The 13,998-nt window shown below is 35.1% G+C and overlaps 1 protein-coding gene across 2 annotated transcripts in view; it reads right to left on the bottom strand.

The window, feature by feature from the left end:
- Positions 1-13,998, bottom strand: part of osp (myosin phosphatase Rho interacting protein outspread) — a 271,454-nt gene that overhangs the window by 42,102 nt on the left and 215,354 nt on the right. The window lies entirely within an intron of this gene.

The raw sequence follows: 13,998 nt of genomic DNA, 5'->3' as shown, positions 1-13,998 counted from the left end.
TCGTCCGCGTGAAAACCCTTCCCGTGTAAATGATTCCTTGGAAACTCCGGGATAAAAAGTAGCCTATGTGTTATTCTGGGTCTTCAGCTACCTATATACCAAATTTTTTCGTTCTCGGTTCAGTAGTATTTACGTGAAAGAGTAACAAATATTACATACATTCTGACAAACTTTCGCATTTATAATATTAGTAGGATAAGTATACAGTAGAGATTTTCAATTAAATGTATCTAGGATGGGCGTTTATGAGCGCTTCATTTTAATTTACTGAAGTGTTATAGTTTTATGCCTTTATTTATTTTAAAATCTGTATTTTTAATATTGGTACTAATTTTTATTACTGATGATACAATTATTATTTATAGATTTTTTGTTTTGTTTTGAATCATAAGTTGAGGAAGTAGGAACAACGGACTATTCATATAAACAAAAAAGTGGCAAAAAAGAAAAAAAAAACATGAAATAATCTTACTTGTTTGCAAGGACATGAAACTTTTTCCTTAAAAGTTATACAAGTTTTGGTTAAGCTTAAAAAATATAGCCAAATTGTAGGAAAACTATATTATTATGTACGAATTATTTAAAACCGCCATATTTAAAATACATAATACAAAGTAACCCAGAACCACAATCAGCAGTAATTCCCACCCGTTACCAGTTTCCGAACGAGTGCAATTAGCCTGTGTCTCGCACTGGCATTGAACCTGGGCCCGGCTGGTTCATATATGCACTGTATAATTTAGTATTTAGTGGAGTTCAAAACGTGGTTTGTGTAGCGGTATGGAGCAATGAGCGATGTGTTACAGTTAAGTAATCATTTGATGTCGGGTTGAGGGTAGAATTTCATATTAATCGTTACAACAAGGAATAAGGACTTTGCATTTTCAAAACTATTTTTCTTTCTGAACTTTTCTAGTCCTTATTCAACGATGAGTGGGGTCGGTACAACAGTTTTCTTCTCAAAAATGTGCGTTAAAGGGGATTTGGCTGATGCAAACCGCCCGCCCGCCTAGACTTTTATCTTGGGAACAACTGGTTAAAAATAAAGAGTTTCTACGTGCTACTGGATTTAATATCCCTAAGTGTTTGTCCTCCATTACAAGATTTTTCCATAAGATCTTTATTAGTTATAGTATTCCTACTAAAAAGTTGATATAAATATAATCGATCGTGGTGTTTAGCGATCGGTACACATATTGACTGTTTTTGTAAGCAAAAAACGTGTGATTTATACATTTTTTTCAATTAAAGAGACTTTAATTTCTACACTATATTTTGGTTATAGATCAATAAACCCGTATTGATTACTTTTCTCCTAAACTCCAATAACATTTCGCAATCACTTTCATTGCATAATTACAATTACAATCACGGTACAATTTCACAAGAATTGCGAAACATTAATCTATATTTTAACCTTGTCTCTCTCATAAGACTAGAGGGAGACAAAACACTCATTCAGTTGGAAATAAATAACACATTACAGAATTGATTAATGTTTGGACATTGACAATAACATGGGTTAATTTGATTTATTGCTAACTTTCGCCGTCTCAAAACGGTTTGATTTGAACGGTGTAGCGCAACTATTGTGTTACGTCATTGTTTCTATGTGAGCTTGTGTGGGTAAGAGATGTGTATTAGTAGGGCTAATGGGACATGAGAAAGGTCTGGTAGGCCAATATTTTTAAAATTCGTGGATTATATTAGGCTTTAAGACGATTTTATCTTAGACTATCTATATTTATACAAGAAAGTCGTGTTATTATACGAACGATGCTGAAGCGATTTGGCTGCAAAGCGTGGAGGTAGCTAAGAACCAGGAGACGACATGGGAAAGGGTCATTTCATTTTTCTATAAATAGAAATGAAACGTCAAATGTCAAGAATGGCTCGGCTTTTACACACATATAAGGACCTGTTCCACGGATTAACGTCGGATTACCTAACTGATACATAAAAAAAAACAACAAATATATGAAAAAAAGTGTCAATATTCCACTTTATAAGCTAACCAGTACTTATCCGAAGGTGGTGAAAGCCAATTCCCTTTACCCACTTGTACCTATGAATGGTGGTTTCTCATTACATGTTTGTTAGTCGTACTTGTAGTTCACACTTTGGTTTACGGCCTGGGCTCGGCTGAGGTCAGCGGACATCTGTGTCTTCATGCGTTTTATTGCATTAACGGTAATACTGATTGTAGAAGATTTTATGTTGATTCTGCTAAGGTTTGATAGGAAATGTTTTTTGAATAGCGCTGTCGTATCTTTTGTTGAATGACTGTCTCCAAATTCTGTTATTATTTGTGGTTGGTTACGTCAGTCAGTAGTACTTCCACTCGGTACTGTTTAGTAGCGACTTAAGTAACTTTCATATTTAAAATAACTTGATAATACTGTTTACGTGCGGTAAATAAATATAAGTACTAGCGGAATAAGTTTGAGGTGATGGCGGGCTATCACGTTTCTTAGTTGACAACTATTTGAAAGCCACTATGCTATACACTGTTTGCTCCCGTAGATTATAATGATGAACAAGTTACGTGAAGACAGTAATGTAGTGAATAGTGGCCATCAATTAGACGTACACTGGTTGTCAACTGAAATATGTGATAAGATTTCCAAACAGAAATCAATCGGTAGCTACGGTTGTCGATAGCGAAAGGAATTAGCCCGTCAGGACTTTCCAATAGGAGCGGCCTACTCAGCATGAGTAATTAAAAACTAAATCAAAGAAGTCCGTTCCGAAATCTTTGACCGTAAAATGAAAATACCTTCTTTACCAACAACAACAAGGTTAAACACTTTACCCATACACTCCATTTTAGTTAAAATATAAACACCCACTAATGATATCCCTTGCACTAATGATGCACAAGTTAACACGCTTCCCACAGCACGGAAGTAGTATCGATCGTGACGTCATAAATCCTATGGAGGAACTTCAAACAATTAGCCTTACACCTTTAGCGAAGAGATCCAGTCTAACATGACCCGTGAATTTGTTTCAAGCACTCAATGAATGGGTTCGGGGTAGAGGTCAGGCTGGCTGGTCATTACCATAGTGGGCACATTATAGATTTGTCATGGCATAGTGGTACCGTTGGGTGTCGAGATGATTGCGAAATACCGTACGGGCTGTGGAGGACAATTCGTATTCTTTTATTTGGTTTTATTTTACTAATGGTGGTTGATTTAGTAGAGTACGATTTAAAAACATTATTATTTTCTTGGAATTTTAGTATGTATCCACAATAATGTGATGTAGAATTGTATTGTATTGTCTTATTATCCATAATAATTGAATTTTTGATTATCGATAACAATTTGCATGCCGCAAGGTAAAATATGGTAAAAGCTACTTTCAATTACTGTAACATCTTATAATGTACCCTAATGTGTATGTTTGCATAAATAAATTGATTTGATTTGATTTGATTTGATAGAAATCTAAGAATAAACAAATTAAGGATATCAGGATCAAAACAACACTAGTTTTTTTCCTTGTGAAAACCGATCTTAGGGCACATTTGCATGGTAGTATATTTTGGATTACGTATTAACTCTAGTGCTATTGATATCAAAGATTGAATCTATAACAAACGCAAGAGTTCAATGTTCATGGCCCACTTCAATTTCTAACTTTAGGCAATAAGTTTTCTATGTTCAATACAGGGATTTTTAAGGTATCCAGGCTATTAGCAGATTCAGTAAATGTAACGACTATCCGTCAACATTTGACCTAAATGAATAAAAGATTTCATTTTGATTTTAACTAATTCCATGCTAATTTTATCCAAATTGATTCAGCGACTGGGAAAGTTTAATAGACTTATACATTAATCATATTAGTATGGAAACCTATACATTAGACTTCATAATCCTGTATGATTGAAGCCGGGATGTCTGGTTATCACCGTTATGTAGTTGTCGCCCACGCCGCGACTCGCGGTTACACCTACAGTTATAGACCGCACGCAGCTCCCTAAAGACTTGTCGTAAAGGGAGAGAGGTATTTAGGTGATAGACCTTTGAGATTATATTTTGGAAAAAAAAAAACAAATGCTGAAAATATAGGTCATCTTTAAGCAACGTGTATAGTAGAGACGGGAAAATTTTTAAGCATCACCTGAATAAAATTATGATTTTGCATTTCTTAAAAGATACAGTTGGCCTGTGTCTTTTGTTTTTTTCAGTAATATTAAGAAAAAGAAAGAAAAATATCTCTAGTATTTATTTAACGTATGTTTGAAGGTTAACGTAATATCGAAGAAACTGCTTTGGGCAGTTCTTCGATATTACGTTAACCTTCAAACATGTTTTTCATTTGAAAGAATGACTGTTATAATTTATATTAACTTGGCCCGACTTCAGTCTATAGGAGAACTAAGCTAAAGCTAAATACTTACAAGTGACCACCCATCTATGAAACATCCACACCAAGAGTTGCTTCACTCACAGATTGTTTGTCGAACGAAGAGCACAACTAGCTTTAAGCCTTGTTTCTAGTTAAAGTTCTATTTAAGTTCTAGATCAAACTTAGATCACGTCCGCAGTTATTATAAGCGATTTTATCACGTTAGTAGGCTTGCAGTGTTTCTAGTTTCTAATAAAGAAAAAGCTATTTCAGATTTCCTAACATCTTTCTAAATTAATCCTATAATTAGAAAATAACGATGTACAGAACGATTGCTGCAACAAGGCATCGTATCAAGAGAATATAAAACTTCCCACAGCGATTTCATTCCGATATAGAATCCAATTATTTATTTCCAGCGAGACTAAGCTCTCATATGTAATTTGCCGATACTTAAGTCCACATCCGGAATCAAACCTGAACCACACCTCATTGTGGTTCCAATCCGCGCTTGTTTAATATCCACAGGTTTATAAGTCTTGATAACTAGTTAGGTAGTAGTGACGGGTGAGCCCTATAATTGGGTTGGTTACCCTATTTACGTGTAATCCATTAGGCTGGCAACTCCGCGTCCGCGTTTCAAAGATTAGTCGTTCCGTGTTAATCAGAGATTGCGGTGTCACTCGCGCTATTTGCGCGTGCGCAACACAGGGTTGCCAGATCTATCTTGATGAAAAGCAATATTAAATGATAGGATCGTTTTTCTTATTAATTGTAAATTTATTAAGAATATTAATCGGATAAAATTAAAACTAAGTGTAAATATAGCAATACTTTTAGTACTTAAGTATTTATATGTATAAATATAAAGCTGACTATAAATCACAATGGGAAAATGCAACCTTAAGACACTATTAAGGTAATAAAATTTGTCTTTGGAATCTGCCTTCGCCTATGGAAAAAAGGGGAAGGTTTCATATATCTATGTAATAATAACCTTTGAAGCTGATGGCTAGTGTTTGAAGTGGGTCCACTTAGGTAGTACAATGGAATACGAATATTATTTCAATCGTAAGTATTATTGGTCTATCGACGCTTGGCTTTTCTTTCGTTGCCACGTTAGCCAGCCCTACGGCAAGAGGCGTGGCAGCCATCGTAGGTGGCGTCGTATGTAGACCGAGTCGATGCATGTCCGTCTTCAGACGAGCTTGTTTGTTATAAATACTACACAATCACTTATATTCTAAGTAGCTTTACACGCTTTTGACAAAAGGTAAAATTGATAAATAGGACGTCGTATTTAATAAATAATATAGAGTCCACAACGATTGTCTTTTTTTTGCCGAAAAAAATGCTTTCTGTTATAGCATAACTTTGTACAACTTAGTGCTTTTGTTTCGAAAGAGGACAATTGTAAAAAAAACTTACAGATGCACAGATAAATGTTGCATAATAATATAAAACTTCTCGATAGCTAATCTAAAGTACGTCTCGCACTTGAACGCAACCATACTTAGAGCAACTGATCTTCCCTAAAAACCAAATACTAAACACCGAAACCTGAACTAAATCAAATTAATAAACAAATATCAAAACAATATAACAACATCCCGCTACTCAGTATCAGTACCTCATACATAACGGTAGTCATTGGAGCATAGGAAATGGTGCCCACTGATGCATGAACATATAAATGGCCCAGTGCGGGTTCGATGCCGGTACAGACAAAAATTGCAGCTAGCGGTGTCGAATCCACTGGCTGTGACGGACTGACCCTCTGGTGGTGGACAGTGCAGGGGATGAGAGATACCGATTCTCTATAGCTAACTTTTTACCGTCAGAAAACTTTATACGTTCATACTGACTATACTAATAAGTTTAATACAGTCATGTTAAAAGCTCCGTAATGCTTTAATGGCCAAATTGATACGTCGATTACTGCTAATTTTCTCTGGAAGATAGTTAAGAGCCGTAGCCCGTAAAACATAACCTACCTTTTTGACTTTTTTGTTATATTTTGCCTAAATTACACGCGTTTGGAGCCGCGCATTGAGGTGATGGGCAGTGGAAGCTAGTTTAAGAAATTACTTGAAGAAAGGATTAATTGTTGTATTTTGTTTTACACTAACATTCAGAACTGCTCGTGTCACGGGGACTTTTACAAACATACAAGCAAAGGACACGATCGATATAAAATTTTTGGATTCTCTCCCTCCGCTTGTAACTTAGTCCGAGCACTATAATTTCCCTCGGGTTTGTTTGCATCACAATATAAAGGTGATATCTATAGTTTTTGCGTGGCGGTGCGCCCGGGGCGTCGATTCGGCTCAATTCAACCTGCGGTTTCCGCCAGATTGCATGTCTGCCATTCGTTCATTTGCTTCGGGAAACTGTTACGGATTTATTTGTGTAACGGTATATTATGTTTTGATTTATATTGATTTATTTACTACTAGTTGTACCGCATGGCTACGCTCGCAGACGATTGCATCCATTGTAGTCAGGGGTGTACTTAAGAAAAAAGATATTGGTTATGACAGCTTGGTAATTTTTTATTTATCTTTGTTCGTGACTGTACGAGCCTTCATGAGTTTGTACTGCCCATCTCGCAAAATAATGGATGAATCTTCGGACACGCAAAAGGCGAAGAAAAGTTTCTAGACGTTCTTAACAAAATTAAATGCAACAAAGTGATTTCTTCCACTTTTACCCTTAGCCAATTTAAAGCAAGATTTCTATCGTAAATCAAAACTATACCTTACCGGGAATCGAAACCGTGTCTTATCATCAATAACACAAACATATGTGTAAAATATTAATAAAAAAACTTTCATCTCACACGACACATACCGAGTGAATTATTCGATAGATAGAGATCTCAATCGATGCGAAAAACTCGTATTGATTGAATAAATTCGATTTTTAATCGATTTCGATTATGCGCGTGCGCCGCCCATACGCGTGATTTATTCGGTGGTACGATAAACAATAAATATATATTTTTTAATATTGCAGTGAAAGTTATTGATGTAATGTTTCAATGTAAGGCTTGCTGCATACATATTCGGTTCAGCATTAAATGGCCTAGCGGACGGCAAAACTAAATATGTGTCGATTAATGTTTTGGAAATATGCCGCTCGACATCGCCGCCCCTTAATGTTTAATTGTGATGATCGGACCCGTAGAAACTACCCGATCGGCAAAAGCTGAAGAAGTGCAATAATTGCTTCGAGTCGGTTTTGTTGTTCTATAAATACTGCCGAACCGAACCGGCACGAATATTATGTGTAGTAAGCCTAATTTAATGTAACTTTTTGTTAATATGTTTTTGCGGTTATCTTGGTATTGGTGATAAAATATTACGACATTTCAATGTGATAATACTAAAGTACACAACTGCCGTTTTTATTTTGATAACGTATTACTATCACTTCACTCTTACTTCACTTGTGATGCAAAAATAGACAGGCGGAATAATTCACATACAAAAAAGTATATTCACGTACATTTTGTCATAGTCATAGTCTAGTTTAGTATAATAAATACCATATTAATGTTTGGAATACATAAAAAAATGAGATTCATACAAAAAAGTGCATGGAAATGGTCGAGAATAATAGCTTATCCTGCCATCGATTAAATTCAGCTTTCAATACACGGCAAATAATAAACGCGCAGTTATCTTCATAATTATAATATTGTTTAATAAATGAATATGAGTAACCACTCCTTGCTGCAAGCAACACGTGTTAAACTTAATGATTGTTTAATTGAGTATTGTATTTTAATGTGCACGTTATAATTATGGCAGCGTATTGGCATCATACGAACGAAAATATGGTAGGAATAATGCAGTTCTTTAAAAGAAGGTAGGTCTGAAAGTTAGTTAAGAATTGGGATTTGTCAGGTAAGTAATATAAACATGTAGTTTTTTAGATTTTTAAGCCTTGTTTGATTATAGTTATAGAAAGAGTTCTCATTCTCTCCTTTAATAATATTTTCTATAGTATTTGCAATTGTTTAAAGTAGTTAAAATATTTTTAATACAAATAAGATGCAAAAATTGTTTTTAAATATTTGCTTTGTTTTTGGGAAGTCAACAATAGGTATTCCTTTTGATCCAGTGTTTACAGAGACTTTGCTGAAGAACTATACAGATCTTTAACAACTTTAGATAATACTAGACATCTCTTCCTACCCCAAAAAGAACTGACTAGAATCCATACCCAATCAAAATCAAATCTATATGCAAAATATTACCTATTTTGTATCCTCATAGGAATCAGGGCACACGTAATATCGCGGCATCCGGCACGGTAATTACCGTGGTCACAATGGCCATTGTGTGACACGCGACACTTCCGCCGGTGGCATCCTGCGCCTGCGTCTGATCGCTATCTAACGTATTGTTTTGTTTCTCTTGATGGGATTAAAAGTGACATTATTTTTGTTGTTTATGTTTATTAAGTGAGCCTGTTTTTAGAGCAGCTATAGAGGCTGCTGAACACGAGGTTTGATTCCCTTTTGGTAAAATGCTTTTGGGTCTTAAGCGATCGAAATTAATTACATCTGTATTGGACGACCCTCAATTCCTACCAGGAATGTTATTGATGCAGGTTTTTACTATGATTTGAGCGGATGCTGATAAAATATTCCTGAAAATCTATTGATGCTGACATTCACAACAAGCCTGTTTTCTTCCCTATCACAAAACTACTATCATATTCTGACATTAGCTCACAAGATGAAAACAAATCTTTATACTTTACTTCACTATTCTACGTTAATTCGTGCCTGCGACAAAACGTAATACACCCAAGTACCCTCAACCTTTAAAAGAAAAATGACTCCCGATAAGCTCCATAATTTAGACCAATGTATTGCTAGTTAAAAAAAAACGTTAATGTTGCCAGATTACATGTATCTTGGCTGCGTGCGGTCTGCTAAAAGCACGTTAATTCGTTTTAATACAGCCTCCTTCATTGTCCATGGCTTTGGTGTAATTGGGAGCCAGATAAAACCTTCTTTATGAGTTTAAGAGACACTGTAGACTATTTATGGGTTTACAGACACACGCACACACACTTTTTGAGTATATTTGTTGTAGTACATACATTTATGTAGTACATGCTCTACATTTCTCTTGGATTCCTTTAGTTAGTATTAGTTGTAGTTTCAGCAATAAAAGGGCGTTTAGATTTTATGGATATGATTTTAAAACATATTACTGTTACATTTCAGGGTCTTTTCCTGGAATAAGAGAAGGGCCAGGAATTTAAGATTTGAGTTTAAAAAGCTTTCCAAGTAGAAAGTAACTTAAGAGCGATATTCATAATCTAGTTAATCGTATAAAAAGTCTTAAATGTGTAGTAAAATAATAATAAGGCCTTGATAAATTCCGAAAATTGGTTACAACCATATTCGACACTTTAAATATTACTACATTTTCTCGTAAAACACCGGTTTACCCGATTGGGCCACTCATTGAGGCCACTTCATTCACTATTTCAAATATGGCGTGTCATTCCTCATTCATCAGTCATTTCACCTGTACTGCTGAACCAAATCTGATGAAACTTTCCTCATATGAGTCATAAATAAACGAGAAAAACGACTAGTATTTATGATCGATTCTTAAAACCAATTTGGAGTTATTTAAAGAAAGTTCATTCATTGGAGAAATGTACTTCCGGTTGTGCATCTTTGGCGGCAAGTTCGATGAAGGCTTTTTTCGACGCGAACGTTTATAAGAGGTTCGATTCTCATAAGAGACAATTGTGGTATTTGTTTTGAGCATGAATCATTTTGGGCCGTGATTTTTTGTTCTTCGAGTCGAGTAATATATTTTAGTTATTAGTACAAATTTTCTAGTTTTCTAATTGTTTCAGATCTTTGTATGTTTGTAAAAATCCCCACGACACAAAAGCAATTAATAGTGCGGGAGTTGTCTTATTTAAAAGTAAGTAAGATAATTGTGTAAATATTTTCACTATTCAATAGCAACTTAAATACACTTTTGAAGTAAAACTATTGTTTAATCTGTACATCTCTACATTCGTAGAACTTCATTAAAAAAGGGTAATTTACCAAATAGGCCTGCAGTGTTCTTGTCACGCTACTCTTACTGTCACGCCGTTGTGACGTGACACACACAAAGTGCGAGATAACCTGTTTTTTCCTGTTGTTATGCAGATTGCCCGGACAGTTTGCTTAGTAGCCGGCTGTGTCGCTTGCCGCGAGCGCTAATGATAGATGGTGGGTGGGTCAAGTTACTAGATTAAGCGAGTGATAATATGTACTTTGTTTTTAATTGTTAGCGTGTAAGGAGCCCAAGAATTCAAGGTATTAACTACAAACTCACGCTCTATTCAATAAGAAATCATTTAGGACCAAACGCACGCAAGTGAACAGCACTGACATGAAACAAATCACTCCTAATGGAAAATCTATGATTATAAGTTTCTTATAACCACAATTAGCAGTTAAGCTATACTTATAAAGGAAACGTCCTTATTAGTTGCTACATAACGAAAGCTAATATCTATGAGGACGTCATACCATTTACTTAGTCATGTAAACTTAGGAGATCCCAGTCTGAAATAAAAATCGGTAGTTACCAGTCCTGATGCGCTATAAAAAACCTTTGGCCTGCTGACAGCAACACGTCAATAATACTAAATCTATAATTTAATCCCCGCTATAAGCTATAACTTGGTCGGTACCTGACTGTGGCTGCGCAGGCCACAAGACCCGCCTTTTGCCGTTTCTATGACGACGTTTTAGAGCGAACGCCGGCACAAATCACTATTTATTAGCCATGTTATTTTGCAACTAAACACACCACGCAAAGGTCTCAAGCTTCTCTGATTGGTGTACTTATTTACTCACAGCTATTATTGGAAACTGTTATTGGAATTCTTCGAATAGTTAAAGAAAAATAGGGTTAGTTTTCTCTTAGGAACAAGTATTACTAAACACTGTTTATGTATATCTATACGAGGAGGTAAATGCTAAATTTGATCTTATTATTTGTGCATCACTCGAGGGTACGAACCTACAGCGTGTTTGTACATTGATGTAAGGAATAGCAGCCGTTTCATTAATGAACTTGCGGACGCCCGCGAATTCGCCAGCGTGCTAAGTTTCCCGTTCTTCTTAATAAATTGTAGCCTAATATGTTGCCTATACTTAATAGCTATATAACAAATAAAGTTTATTCAAATCCGTTCAGTAGTTTCGGAGAAAAGCGCGTACAAACATACAAAACAGTAATATTTTTTGTCGTTTTGTGTTTTATTACGGTTCTTATAACCCCTTCACTTATTATTTTGTAAATATATCAAATGTAAAGCCATTTTTATTGTTTTATTATATTATGTATATATCACTTTACAAATTACGTAAACGTCGCAAATTCTCCATAAAAACACTAGTCAAATGAAACTTTAACAATCTATTTAAATAAATATCTATTAAATAGTACATTACCTTTATTGCGATGTTCAGTTTGCAATCAACAAACGAGCAACAAATCGCCTTCACTTGAACAAGAAAACATCGTGATAGGTTCAGCAGTTTTCGAGTAAACGACTAGAACACAAGCCGCGAGATAATTATCAAACGCTTAGTAAGTGTCAGCTAGATACTATCCCGTAGTTAACTTTATGTTATAGTTATCTAACAGAATCTTAGTTCACGAAGGATTTTGAATTGTTTAACCGGTTTATTTAACTTGAATGAATTTTATTGAAAGATATTTAAGAATTTCTTTAAACACTGTTTCCGTTATAATGTTTTGTAGGCTATAAGGCTTAAAAACTTGCGGGTAATAAGAATAATATAGGAAAACGTCGTGATGCAACCTTGCATGCGAGAAACGAGAGAGAGAGAAGAACTCTCAGACTTCTTTAGAGCAGTTCTTGAAGGTATGCAAAGTCCCCAACCCGCAATTGGACAGCGTGGCGAGCTCCCATAACATAGAAATCAGCACAATATGATCGACAAAAAGTTTGAGATAGGTACTTGGCATCCGTCCATTGTTTTGTATGGATGTAATAGTCTATAAGATCCAAATAGGAGGCTAGGGGAGACTAGGAGGAGTACAGGAGTTGTCAACAAAGAAATAAAGAGAAATAAGTGTTTCTGTACAACATACTTTTTGTTCATACTTTAATAATAATTTTCGCGAAAATACAACATTCGATTAAATTCTTAGTTCCTTATAACATTTTCGGATATTCAGTATTAATTTTTCACTATTAATTTGATACTTAATACTAATATATAAAGGCACGTATCTACTAGTCAGTGGGTCAGATATGGTCTCACGGTGTTGTGGTCATAACTAGGTGAGCAGCGGGCGCGGTCCCAACGCAGTTTTATTTGCTTTTCATGTTAACGAGACCGTTGGACTAGATATTAATTATATTATTAATATTTATAATTGATATGGTATTGCATTTTTAGAATTGTTGAGGTGTTATTGCTTTATTGAATTTATACATTTGTGTCTTGCATTAAAATATCTGTTGAATGTTGTTTATTCCTAAAATTGTTGATTCATATAACAAGTGTGCTGTTTTCTCAGACTTGGTTACATATTTTTTGATCCTACATAACACCACGTCTTTTTATCATAGAGGCAGAGACCAAGTTGTTAATATTGTTTAACATATACTGCCATAAAAATCAAGATTGGCGCTAAATATTCTACTACAACAAAAAACATGTAAGTACCTATACTAAAAAGCCAGATTGGGGCTATACTCGTTTATTCTACTGTAATAAAAAATCAAATAGAGTACATAATACCAAATCTTTAGATCAAAGATTTATTTACAGTTTTCCATTTTGCCAGAAAAAAAAACAAGTTATCAATATATGTTGATATTTTATAGGATTGAGGCAAGGGAAGTTTGTAAGGATCGTACATCATTCGATCGTTCTTTGACCTATGTCTACACCTATGGGAAGAAGTGGAAGAACGCGTGATATTACGTATATACATCGACGTAAAACACTAGTTCCGTACCTACCCACTAGTGCGTTACGTCGGCCCATATAAGGAGTGATGTATAAACCTGCGCACGCAGACAACAGCTACATCTGATCGGTTTCGTCACCGAGTATCAGTTGTAAAACTGTCAGTGCGACACCAAATCGACGCGTTACGTGTAAAACTGTAAATGTCATTACGTAGAGTTATTGACGCGCAAATTACTTGTGTAGGGTTGACGCGAAATTCTGTTATTTGTGTCCATATCGGGCATCGTTTTCCATATTTCGCGAAAGATATTTTGTAATCCCACTTTGGAGTTGACGATGACTCTACAATAAATAACTCTTATTTAGGTACTATAAGCAAGCTATTAAAAGCCCAAAAAATGTTTTTAATCTATACTAATACTAATACTAATATATAATATTATATATTATATATTATATATTATATATTTATATATAATATTATAAAGCTGAAGAGTTTGTTTGTTTGTTTGATTGTTTGTTTGTTTGTTTGTTTGAACGCGCTAATCTCGGGAACTACTGGTCGGATTTGAAAAATTCTTTCAGTGTTAGATAGCCCGTTTATTGAGGAAGGCTATAGGCTATATATCATCACGCTACGACCAATAGGAGCA

This window comes from Anticarsia gemmatalis, chromosome 4 (assembly GCF_050436995.1).
Source record: "Anticarsia gemmatalis isolate Benzon Research Colony breed Stoneville strain chromosome 4, ilAntGemm2 primary, whole genome shotgun sequence".
NCBI classification, from domain to species: Eukaryota; Metazoa; Arthropoda; class Insecta; order Lepidoptera; family Erebidae; genus Anticarsia; species Anticarsia gemmatalis.
This window is presented reverse-complemented; position numbering and strand designations above follow the sequence as displayed.